The 12,890-nt window shown below is 41.1% G+C and overlaps 1 non-coding gene across 1 annotated transcript; it reads left to right on the top strand.

The window, feature by feature from the left end:
• The first annotated feature begins 2,560 nt into the window (after positions 1-2,560).
• LOC145390818 (5S ribosomal RNA) lies at positions 2,561-2,679 on the top strand. The gene has a single exon (XR_013895731.1). It is a non-coding gene; the product is annotated as a 5S ribosomal RNA (ribosomal RNA).
• The last annotated feature ends 10,211 nt before the right edge of the window (positions 2,680-12,890 follow it).

Below are 12,890 nucleotides of genomic sequence, written 5' to 3'. Positions count from 1 at the left end.
GAAGCTTGGACACTGTTGGAAGGGCACAAGTCAAGAGTGAGAGCAGTGAAAATGAGTTATTTAAGAGGAGCCTGTAGAGTCACATGGAGAGACAGGCTGACAAATGAGGATATAAAGGAACGTTGTGGTGTGGATGTGGATGTGATAGGAAGCGTTAGGAGGAATACACTGAGGTGGTTTGGCCATGTGGAGAGGATGGAGGGTTAAAGACTGACGAAGAGAGTGTATGTGAGTGAGGTGGAGGGTGGGAGAGGGAGGGGGAGGCCGAGGATGAGATGGAGGGATGGGGTGGAGAGGTATATGAGAGAGGGGAGTGTGAGTTGGGAGCAGGGCAGTGAAATGCAGGGGACAGGGAGATGTGGAGGCGATTTGTTTGTGCCCACCCCGAACGGGATTGAGGCGTCTGGCAATAGATAGATAGATAGAGTTCGCGTGCCAGCTCTCTCTCAAACTCTCGTAGAGAGGTTTCCTGACGAGCTCCTTGAACAGTATGTAACTGTTCAGGATGGTGATATCAAGAAGGTGTAAAAACGCCTTCTTGTACCACGTTCTGGACTCACATAGATAATAGACGAGTTTCTGGTCAAAATTTTTTTGAAGTAAGATACTCATGTGCATAAAAAATATGCAGATAATAACTATGTCAGCCATTATTTCCAAAAAAATTGTGCAGAAGCATGAAAAAAATATATAATAGATAAAGTAGCTGAAAAATCACATGACTCTGAAACAGCCTCTGATTGGTTGTGACATCACTACCCACACTGAGGCAGCCTAGTCTGCTAGTCTACTTTGTGTACGTTTAGCCTGCATACATTGTGACCTCTAAGAATGCCTAATGACGAGGAATAATTGCAAATATTTTGTTCCAATGTGTAATAGCACAGACAAAAGCAGGCCAGGGAAATTATTCGTCTGTGTATCGTCCAATAACAATAAACAAAAGCAGTGTGGCAGGCTGCTGACTGGAAGTTCCCAGTACTGGAATGCGGTCGTTACTGTTGTGAAAATATTATATTCTTCACCATATTGGTTCACACACCTAATTATCTGAAATTCGGTCAATAAACTATGCTTAAATTAACTGTTAATAGAATATTAGGATTCAGAGCAAAAATGTGCTGAAGTTGGTGGATATTTCTACTTTAGATTGCCAAGACACCTTGATAGACTTCTGTTTTGCACAAATACTGATTTAAAGTGCAAATAAATGCCTTTGTATGTTAATATTAATACAAAGCAGAAGTCTGCCAAGGCAAGCTGTTGAACTAAAGGAGAAACACTTCCGCTAATTTTAGCATGTTTTCTCTGTGAATCCTGATTTTTAAAAAGTAAAATTAAATACAAAAATATGACCAGATTTCAGATAATTAGGTGAGTATGAATCTATATGATGGTAAAATCTGTAACACTACCAATAAAAGTGCCAATTCGGTGTTGATTTGGTAAATGACCGCTGATTCGGTATTTCGTCGCACTCTCCTGAAGGTACTTTACAATGAGTCACTCACTGAAATGGTTCTTTCAGAAAACTAATAATGAAGAGGTCAAATATTAAATATTCATGAGCATATTACCAATATAAACTCATACAACTGGTACCGTATGCCATACATTAAACAGTTTCCACCTCATGAGGTACGAGCACCACTCGGGAATGGTAGTTGTAAGCTACCTCTGGTCGATTTCACCACAATTTGCTAACCTAACAGGTACCACCCATTTACACCATGGAAAGTACAGTGAGTTGTCCGATATAAGAAAGGGATAAGGACCAAAAAAAACTCTCATAATTCGAAATTTCATATATCGGAATGATTTTCCCCATTGAAAAATACATATAAATGGAGAGATGCATACCAGGACCCCCACGGACCCCGACCTAAACTTTACACCCCCTCCTCATTTTGAAGTATGCAATACCTGTATACAGTTGTAGAGGAGGAGGAGGGCATATTCTTTCTTGTACATCTCCTTTTTCTTCGTCACAGTCCCAACGGTGGAAGCTGCAAGGCCTATAGCACGCCCAATCTCCGAGACTTCCTGTCCTTCCTCATGGGGTCTTATAATTTCCAACATCCTTGCCAGAGTTAGAGTACGGTGCTCCTTCTTTTTTAGCGGTCTCCCCAGATGCTGGAGATGATGCAGGGTGCTTGGGAGGCATGGTGAAACAATATGAAAAGGTGAAGAGCTGTGAAAATATCCTCACGTACAGCGAAGCTGCGAGGAGAGGAGGGACGTGGACTCAACTGAGAAGTGCGCGAAAATTTAATTACCAGAGAGGGATTAGTTCGTTTTCTCTTGGCAAGCGAGCGCGGCGCTGTGCACTGTGCTCATTTTGAATTTTTCATACAGTATTCCTTTAACCCCTTCATAGCTGCTGGCCTTGAACAACACTTTACTGTTTCGGTGTCATTGATGTTGAGTTAGGGGGCCCTATGAAAAGCTGCGAACAATTATGGGAAGGGAATGAAGGTCATGGTGTGTTTACACGACCCTACTCTACCATCCCAAGCATGCTTATATTACATGCGTCCTAATTTTGAGCAAGTTTCTTTTAGCAAACAGCCATACCACGTTGAGTACACCACTTCCCGTCCGATCAGCGAAGTTAAGCAACGTTGGGTCAGGTTAGTACTTGGATGGGTGACCGCCTGGAAACACCAGATGCTGTTGGTATAACGTTCTCCCTATGTGTCAAGTGGGGTTGGTGGAGGATTAGTGTCCCTCCCTGTAAAACAATTAACTCTAAGCCCTTGGCCACCCCGTTTGGGATACATGGCGTCTGGCATATATATAATATATATATATATATATATATATATATATATATATATATATATATCTTTCAGCAAGTGAACATAATTTACCACCCTCAAAATAGTCAAGAAAATATAGACAACAAACTAGAGGAATATGAACTGAATTGGTAAGGTCTTAGGCTGTATGCTTACACGAAAGATTATGGTACACGTATTTACAATTTTAAGAGACGACATGGAACAAAAATGTTTGCTAATTGGAAAATAAATTACTCTTTCGTCCCACATGTTCTCATAGGTTAGAATTCAGTTCCACATTCTTCGTTTGGTATCACTCTTCTCAATATATTTCGGACGACTGAGCACAGTTATTTCTGCTCCTTAAGCCTTGTACACACCGAGATACAAAGTCTAGAGACAGTCGAGCGACTAAGTATCTCAAGTGTTGCGAGACAATCCAGATACAGATGGGCAAAGTTAAGAGACACACTGGTGACAAGGCAACTTTGTCTCTGGATTGTCTAGAGACTGTTGCAAGATGGTTGCTAGACATTTCTGCTACTTTCTCGCTGGACTGTTGCTAGACAATCGAGAGACAGTCCAGTGAGTTTGTAGTGTGTCCGTGATTGAACCATCCACCTCGTTTACAACCAACATTTTTCATATTAAACTCAAGAAGTGATATTCCAGTCACAGGCAAAATGTACATGTGAAGATATACATTTATGGACGAATACATATCTCTCTCTCTCTCTCTCTCTCTCTCTCTCTCTCTCTCTCTCTATAAATATATATATATATATATATATATATATATATATATATATATATATATATATATATATATATATATATATATACATATATATAGACTATATAATGTAATGGAAGCGTTATGAGGAACACACTGAGGTGGTTTGGCCATGTGGAGAGGATGGAGGGTCAAAGACTGACGAAGAGAGTGTATGTGAGTGAGGTGGAGGGGAAAAGAGGGAGGGGGAGGCCGAGGATGAGATGGAGAGATGGGGTGGAGAGGTATATGAGAGAGGGGGGTGTGAGTTGGGAGCAGGGCAGTGAAATGGCGGGGGACAGGGCGACTTGGAGGCGATTTGTTTGTGGCCACCCCAAACGGGATTGAGGCGTCTGGCAATAGATAGATAGATAGATATATATATATATATATATATATATATATATATATATATATATATATTGTATATATATATATATATATATATATATATATATATATTATATATATATATATATATATATATATATATATATATATATATATATATATATATTATATGACAGGGTGGATAGACAAGGATTGTGGAAAGTGTTAAGAATATATGGAGTAGATGGGAAGTTGTTGAATGCTGTGAAGAGTATCTACGATGGTGCGAGGGCTGCAGTGCGTGTGGATGGTGAACTAAGTGAATTTTTCTCTTTGAAAGTTGGGTTGAAACAGGGATGTGTCATGTCTCCATGGTTGTTCAATCTGTACATGGATGGGGTAATAAAAGAGGTATAAGGTAGGGTAGTGGATGTTGGAGGGGCCCTGGTGAGAGAGAATAGTGTTTGGAAACTCCCTGTACTGTTGTTTGCAGATGATATTGTGTTGTTGAGTGAAGACAAAGGGGAGCTGCAAGGCTTGGTGGATGAGTTTAGGAGAGTGTGAAAGAAATGGAATCTGAAGGTGAATGTAGGGAAGAGTAAAGTGATGGTCTTTGAGAGAGGTGAAGTCAGTGAATGTACAGCGAGGTTGGATGGTGAGGAATTGGAAAATGTGAGTACGTTTAAGTACTTGGGTAGTGTGATGAGTAAGGATGGAGGTTTGGAGGGTGAAGTGCTTGAAAGGGTACAGCAGGGAAGAAAGGTTGCTGGTTCTTTGAAAGCAGTGATAAGAAACAGGGAAGTGAGCATGGAAGTGAAAAAGTTACTACATGACAGTATTGTGATACCAACTCTATCGTATGGAAGTGAAGCTTGGACGTTGTTGGAAGGACACAAGTCAAGAGTGAGAGCAGTGGAAATGAGTTATTTAAGAGGAGCCTGTGGAGTCACATGGAGAGACAGGCTGATGAATGAGGATATAAAGGAGTGTTGTGGTGTGGATTTGGATGTGATAGGAAGCGTTATGAGGAACACACTGAGGTGGTTTGGCCATGTGGAGAGGATGGAGGGTAAAAGACTGACGAAGATAGTGTATGTGAGTGAGGTGGAGGGGGAAAGAGGGAGGGGGAGGCCGAGGATGAGATGGAGGGATGTGGTGGAGAGGTATATGAGAGAGGGGGGTGTGAGTTGGGAGCAGGGAAGTGAAATGGCGGGGGACAGGGTGACTTGGAGGCGGTTTGTTTGTGGCCACCCCAAAAGGGATTGAGGCGTCTGGCAATAGATATATATATATATATGTACCGTATATACCGGTAAATATATTTCCTTTCATTCATTCATCACCCAATCCTACGTTGCCCCATGAGGAGTGTAGGAGCTCGGGGCTAGGCAAGTTGGTCCTGATATTTAAGATGAGAGTGACCAGCCTCACTCATCCGTGAGTGGCATTACATGAGCAATAAACCTCGACCATCCCTTGGCTATAAACCCTCACCGGCTCAGTCCTACTGGAGCACCTTAATTACTCACTAAACCACCAGGCGCCAAAATTTGGTTATATGGTTACCACGCAGCATAGTAAGGTTTCCTGGTGTACAGGAAACCATTTGTCTTGTCACTCAGTGTAGAGTCACCCACAGGCAGAAGAAAGAGAAAAGAATGAAGGAATAAGACAGAAGAGGGAGTGTAAAGTCACCCATAGGCAGAAGGAGGAGGAAAAAATGAAGGAAAGAAACACAGAAGAGAATGGAAGGAAAGAAGAATGGAGGAGAGGAAAGAACAAAGAATGGAGGAGAGGAAAAAACAGACACCTGAGAGCAGCACTACATTGAGTGAGTGGATGGTGAGTGCCCGCACCTACGTATATGTGTGTGTGTGTGTGTGTGTGAATAATTGTCAAAACCAACAGCGGAATCACTAAAGCTAAGAACTGTCATGACTGAACCATATACATACCCATAATTTTTCAACGATGTATGTAAAACGTGTAAATATACCATAATTATTATTAGGGCAGACCCATATACATGCAGTATAATCTTTCAATGATGCAAAATTAGAGTGTATAAATATACTCTGTAATTATTTAGGATTGAACCATATACATATAATTATTCAATGTATGTACAACTGTTATACATAAATGATGTTAAAATATGTGAATACTGACGTCTCATAGCAGGAGGCGTGCAATTTTAAATGCCAAGTTTAAAAAAATGAAAAAAAAAAAACTCTGTCATCCATTGCCTAATTTCTCTTCACCGAGCAACCTGTATCTTGTCTCCCTTATCTAGTGGGAGACAAGATACAGCCGAAATCTTGTCTCTGGACTGTCGCGCGGCTGTCCAGCGACAGACTTAGATTTTCCTGAGACAGTTGCGCAACAGTCTACAGTAGTGACACTGTTGCGCGACTTTTGCTGGATAAAGTACAGTATCTCATTGTGTACGGGACCCAGAGACAATGTCTAGCGACTGTTGCGAGACAAATTTAGATTTTTCTGAGACAGATGCAAGACAGTCCTGAGACAATGTTGCGCGACTTTGTATCTTGATGTGTACGAGGCTTTAGAGTTAGTGTACATTTACTGCTCATTCTTTTGTTCATTCTTATGTGTATGTGTGAAAGAGAGAGGACTGATACAAACAATAATGTATTCCAGTGTCGCTGGCCTTGAACAACGCTTTACTGTACCGGTGTCAGTGACGTTGAGTTAGGGTGAGCTATAAAAAAATGCAAGTAATTATGGGAAGCGAACGGAGGTCACTGATGTGTTTACACGACACTACTCTACCATCCCAAGCACTCAGGCGTTCACAGTTCACTTCATCCCAGATGTTTTCGCCAGTGTTTACATGCTAATGTAACATGCATCCTAATTTTATTAATTCGTACACAAATCATAGCAAATCACAGGATGGGTTTAGGGGAAAAAATAAAAAATAAAGCCAGGTGTGCCAGATGAGTCTTTTCACATATGTTTAGAAATTGATTTTAGAACTTTGAAAAAATGGTCCTAAGTCCGACCATGGGAGCATGCAAATTTCTGAACCCAGAGTCATTGAGGGGGCTAAACATAGGCTTTACTTTAAGCAGTAAAAGCATCTTACCACATCAGTTCTTCCTGATAGTCTGTTATATTTTTCAGATTATTTCTGGGTTGGTAAATACAGTGCTTGTTAAATCTGTTTCCCCATCGTTTTTAGCTGTTCTGGTGTGACAGCTAGTTTATTTCGTTAACATAATGGCGGACAGGACTGTTCTTCCCTAAGTGTTTAACCCTAGAATACATACGCTAATATTACTGCATCATAATACATACGCTGGGTTTGATAAACCCATTTTTCGGAAAGTCATACACCTATGTGAAAATCCAAATTTAGTAAAACCAAGTACATATATAAAAAATACAAGCTTTGTACTTTCACTTGAACCTCATGTAAATGGGTTTGTATAATATCTTAAAGGTTAAGTGGTAACTTGAACAAAAGTATCAAAAATGGGGAAAAATTCTGATGTAATAATAATAATAATAATATGGCCTTTTGTTTCTCCAAAGCGCCAGTTCTTCCTTTTGGGAATTCACTAGCGCTCGACAGACGTACATTATTTTTACAATTACAAGAACTGTGACATTTCTTGTATATAATACAAGTTATATCATTTTTTTTTTTTTTTTTTATGTGAGGAAGAAGGAACCAAAGGCCATGAGCCTGCAGTAACGGTTCCCTCCAAGAGAAAAACAAAATACAATATAGAGCCAAATTCAAGATCCGATCATTTTGAGATGCCTGGACACACTGCGTTTGAAAGACTGGAGATCATAGGCAGCAGGAAATACAGACAGAGGGAGATAGTTCCAGAGCTGACCTGTTGCATAAATGAAAGACTGGGAGTAACGGTTAACTCTTGCATTAGAGAGTTGGACAGAAAAAGGATGAGAGTTTGCTGCCAGACGGGTGCTACGCGCCCGTCGTAGAGGTGGAGGAATGCAAGCAGACAGTTCAGAGGAGCAGTGACCATTAAAGTAGCGATAGAAAAGAGATAAAGATGCAACAGTGCGGCGAAGAGACAGAGGTTGAAGGGAGTCAGTAAGAGGAGGAGAGTTAATGAGACGAAAAGCCTTTGACTCCACCCTATTGAGAAGAGCTGTATGTGGGGAGCCTCCCCACACATGAGAGTTGTACTCCACACAGGGGCGGATTAAACCCCTGTATAGAGTCAACAATTGCGCAGGGGTAAAGAAAGAGCGGAGTCGGCTTAGCACACCCAATCTCTTGGAAGCAGATTTTACAAGAGATGTAATATGATCTTTCCAAGATAAGTCCCGAGTAAATGAAACCCCAAGCATGTTCAAGGATGATGCAGGATTAAGCTGAATATTATTAAACATTAGTGGGTATACCTGTGGAAGATTTTGTCGGGTTGATAGGTGTAAGAACTGAGTCTTAGATGCATTAAAGACAATCATATTATTTTTACCCCAGTCAGAGATACGAGCCAAGTCAGACATTAGGTGTGCCATAGCCTCATCCCTTGATTGTTGAAGTAACTGTTGGGATGGGCGTTGCGGGAACCAAATGGAGAGGTGAAGGGTGGAGTCATCAGTGTATGAGTGGATAGGGTTAGATGTACAGCTTAGAAGATCATTGATGAATAAAAGGAAGAGAGTTGGAGATAGGACAGAGCCCTGAGGAACACCACTGTTGATAGATCTAGGAGAAGAACGATGGCCGTCTACAACAGCGGCTATAGAACGACCAGAAAGGAAGCTAGCGATGAAGGCACAGATAGAAGGATAGAAACCATAGGAGGTCAGTTTGGAAATTAAAGATTTATGCCAGACTCGATCGAAAGCCTTTGGGATGTCAAGTGCAATGGCAAAGCTTTCGCCAAAGTCCCGAAAGGAGGATGACCAGGAGTCTGAAAGGTAGGTGAGAAGATCGCCAGTGGAGCGTCCCTGACGGAACCCATACTGACGATCGGAAAGAAGGTTGTGATAGGAAAGATGCCTTAAAATTTTTCTATTAAGAATTGACTCGAAAACTTTTGAAATACAGGACGTTAAATCAATTGGACGATAGTTGGAGGGTTGGGAGTGGTCACCCTTCTTTGGGACTGGCTGAATGAGAGCAAACTTCCAGCAAGAAGGAAAGGTACAAGTTGACAGACAAAGACGAAAGAGTTTGCCTAGGCAGGGTGTAAGCACAGAAGCACAGTTCTTGAGAACAACAGGAGGGACCCCATCAGGCCCATATGCCTTGTTAGTACTGAGGCCAGTGATGGCAGAAAATACATCAACTGAAGAAATTTTAATGTCAGCCATGAGGAAGTCAGAGGGAGGAAGTGATGGAGAAACAGCACCGGAATCGTCTAAGGTAGAATTGGAGGAGAAAGTCTGTGCGAAGAGATCTGCTTTATCAGTAGAAGAAATAGCTACAGAACCATCAGAGTAGAAAAGAGGAGGGAAGGATGATGAGGTAAAGTTGTTAGAAAGATTTTTGGCAAGATGCCAGAAGGAGCAGGAAGAATTCGAGTTGGAGAGTTGAGAGCATTTAGTATGGATGAAATTATTTTTAGTAGAGCGAAGAACAGACTTAGCACGATTCCGGGCAGAAACGTAAAGATGATGTGATTCAGGGGTGGGTTGGCTCTGGTACCTTTTGTAGGCCCTCTCCTTGTTGCGGACAGCATTAGAACAAGCGTGATTAAACCAAGGCTTTCTTGCGTTAGTCAAAGGATATGAGAAAGGAATGTATGCTTACATGAATGTGGCAATAATTAAACCCTATAATCATCCATCATAGTAACTCTCTCCAGGTCATAGCATTTCGAAAAAAGAAAGGCTTTCAGCTGTCTCTTAAAGGATTCAACAGTAGAGAGTTGTCTTATGGACAATGGCAATCTGTTATATAATCTAGGGGCTCTATATGCAAAAGAACGATCAGAGAAAGATGACTGGTGAATGGCTCCTGGCTCATCAAGATGCAAGGAATCATCTTCACTGCGTAACATCACACCCGGGCGTGTCGATGGGAGTTTTAACAATTCAGCAAGATACAGCGGAACCTCGGTCCTCGAACGTCTCACATGTCGAACAAATCGGACCTCGACCAAAAAATTCAAGAAATTTTTGCTCCAGAGGTCGACCAAAATATCGGACCTCGACCAACCTGAACGTAGCCAAACGAAGGGAAGCTGGCCGACCGACAGTCACGCGTCCACCTTTGTTGTTTGTCAACGTGGTCGTCCTGCTGTGCTTCACATTTTTCTTGATTCAGTGCAGTATTAGCCCCTAATAATGGCTCCAAAGAAAGCAAGTTCATCCAGTACTGCTACTGGCAGCGAAAAGAGGAGAGTAGTGCGGAAAATAATTGAAGAAGTGGAAAAATTATTGCTTATCTTCATCAATGAGAAACAGTTAGCAGGGGACAGTGTTAGTGAGTATATAATTTGTGAAAAGGCAAGAGAAATATACAGTCACCTCGTAAAGGAAAGCACTGGTACCAGTGCTGAAACTTAAATAGGTAAACATCTGGGGTCTTGGAACGGATTAAAATGATTTACATTATTTCTTATGGGGAAAATTAGTTCGGTCCTCGACCAATTCGGTCCTGGAACAGCCTTCCAGAACGGATTGTGTTCGAGGACCGAGGTTCTACTATACTTCGGTTCACCAAACTTAAGAACCTTGAATGTAATAAGACACAGTTTAAATTCAATTCTAGCCTTTACTGGTAACCAATGCAACTCAATCAGAAACAGGGTAGTTGAGGTTCTCGGGGGGAGACCAAAGATAAGCCGTGCCGCCCTGTTCAACACAGACTGAACTTTTGTTAGTATATTATTTGGAAGACCAACCCACAGTGAATTACAATAATCAACACGAGACAAGACCACTGCATGGACCAATGTTAAGAGGCACCGTCTATTCAGGAATCTTCTCACAGAGTACAGATTTCTGATATGCAAGTTACACCCTCTTACAACCTGATTAATATGTTCTTTGTAATTTAACTTAGAATTAAAATAAACACCCAGATTTTGAACAGAACTGACTGGATGCAGCTGTGACACACCAATGTTCAAAGCCAGGGCATTGTCAGTGTCCTCACCCCTTCTGTTTCCTGATGATTATGATCTCAGTTTTACCATCATTCAGCTTAAGTTTCCTCTTAGCCATCCAAATCTTAATATCAGACATTAGAGATTCAAACTTTGTCTTAGTATTGTTGATATCTGACATCTTAACATAGAGCTGGGTGTCATCAGCATAAAAATGATAGGACACATCATGAGCATCAAGTAGAGGCGATAAACTACTTGTACAGATAGTAAATAGAATTGGACCCAAAACTGATCCTTGAGGGACTCCAAATAGAAGAGGAGCAGAATCAGAGCTAGCGTAATCAACAACCACTCTCTGAGATCTGTCCGACAGATACGACTTAACCCTCTCGCGCACGATAAGTTTCAGTAAGTTTTCTGGCTCACGATTTTATTTGACGAAGCCGCCCGGCGCGGGAGCGCGCACGCGGCAAATTTGGGCAAATGAAACACATTCTTGCCTTATTTTCGCCACCCAAAAATCCATTTACTCCCATCAAACCTTTCTCAAGGTAGGCAGAGATGTTTGTTCTATCTGATAAATAGGACCAAAACACAGGAAAACAAAAAAAAAAGTTATTAGCCCTGGAAGCATGGTAGAGTGAACTGTTTTCACTTCCCAACATCGCCGTTTGAATGTTTTCCATCATACAGGAAAATGATCTAATAAGTTTTTATAGAGAATTTCATCAGCTTTCTAACAAAACAAATCCGGTTGTGATACGATGTATACTTTTCGAGAAAATGGCCAAAAACTGAAAGCCATTTTTGGAAAAAATTCACTGACCTCCGATAACTAAATTTTCCCAGGCACCTTATGTTTTTATTACATAGTAATATGCCCAAATTCACCAGCTTTCCCCATCTCAAAGAAGAACCCCATACGCCTCATAGTTCTCGAGTAAATCGAAAGAAAGTGCTAGGCACTCCCTCCGTGATTGACTTTCGTGATGCGCGCACGGCGTACGCAATGTTCCCGCCTACGTAACAGTGAATTCTTATCATAAATATTACATAGTTATGTATTGCACATGCGTAGAATTTACTGCTCTTTATCATGGTTCAAACCTGAAATCGATACGTCCAATAGTTTTCGAGTAATTGGCCGACAAAATGAGAGTATTACTACGAGCGTTAATCAGTGGTAACAGCCGCGAAGAGACACTCATTTCCACTGCCTTTTCTCGCACAAAACGTAACATGATGCTTACATTTTGGTATTGATCATACGTAGAATTTAGTGGTATAGATCGTGGTTGTTACAGAAAATCGATAAGTCTAATAGTTTTCGAGTAATTGGCCGACAAAGTGAGGTTAGTACTCCGAGTGCTTGTCACTGATAACAAACGCGAGGGAAAAAAACATTTCCCTCGTCTTTTACCCCCCAAAACGCTACCAAAGGCTTACATTCTGGTATTGATCATATGTAGAATTTAGTGGTATTGATGATGGTTGTAACAGAAAATCGATAAGTCTAATAGTTTTCGAGTAACTGGCCGACAAAATGATGTTATTACTCCGAGCGCTTGTCACACAACAACCGCTAGGAACAAAAACATTTCTCTCGCCTTTTACCCCCCAAAACGCTACCAAAGGCTTACATTCTGGTATTGATCTTACGTAGAATTTAGTGGTATTGATGATGGTTGTAACAGGAAATCGATAAGTCTAATAGTTTTCGAGTAATTGGCCGACAAGGTGAGGTTACTCTTCCGATCGCTACCAACTTTTACACACTGTTTTTTCCTTGCACACCTGCCTGAAGACTATGCTACCAACTTTTTTTCCCCCTATCTGTACAGACTGTTACATCTTCCATGGATGTTTTCCTATTGTTATAACCTACTACACATAAACATAACTCTTCTATAGTTACTGCTGTGGAGATTTACTTTCTTTCAT

Source organism: Coenobita brevimanus, chromosome 15 (genome assembly GCF_032717465.1).
Source record: "Coenobita brevimanus isolate Jiangsu-jjx chromosome 15, ASM3271746v2, whole genome shotgun sequence".
NCBI lineage: Eukaryota > Metazoa > Arthropoda > Malacostraca > Decapoda > Coenobitidae > Coenobita > Coenobita brevimanus.
Note: the sequence above shows the minus strand (reverse complement) of the source record. Positions and strands in the feature narration are given on the sequence as shown.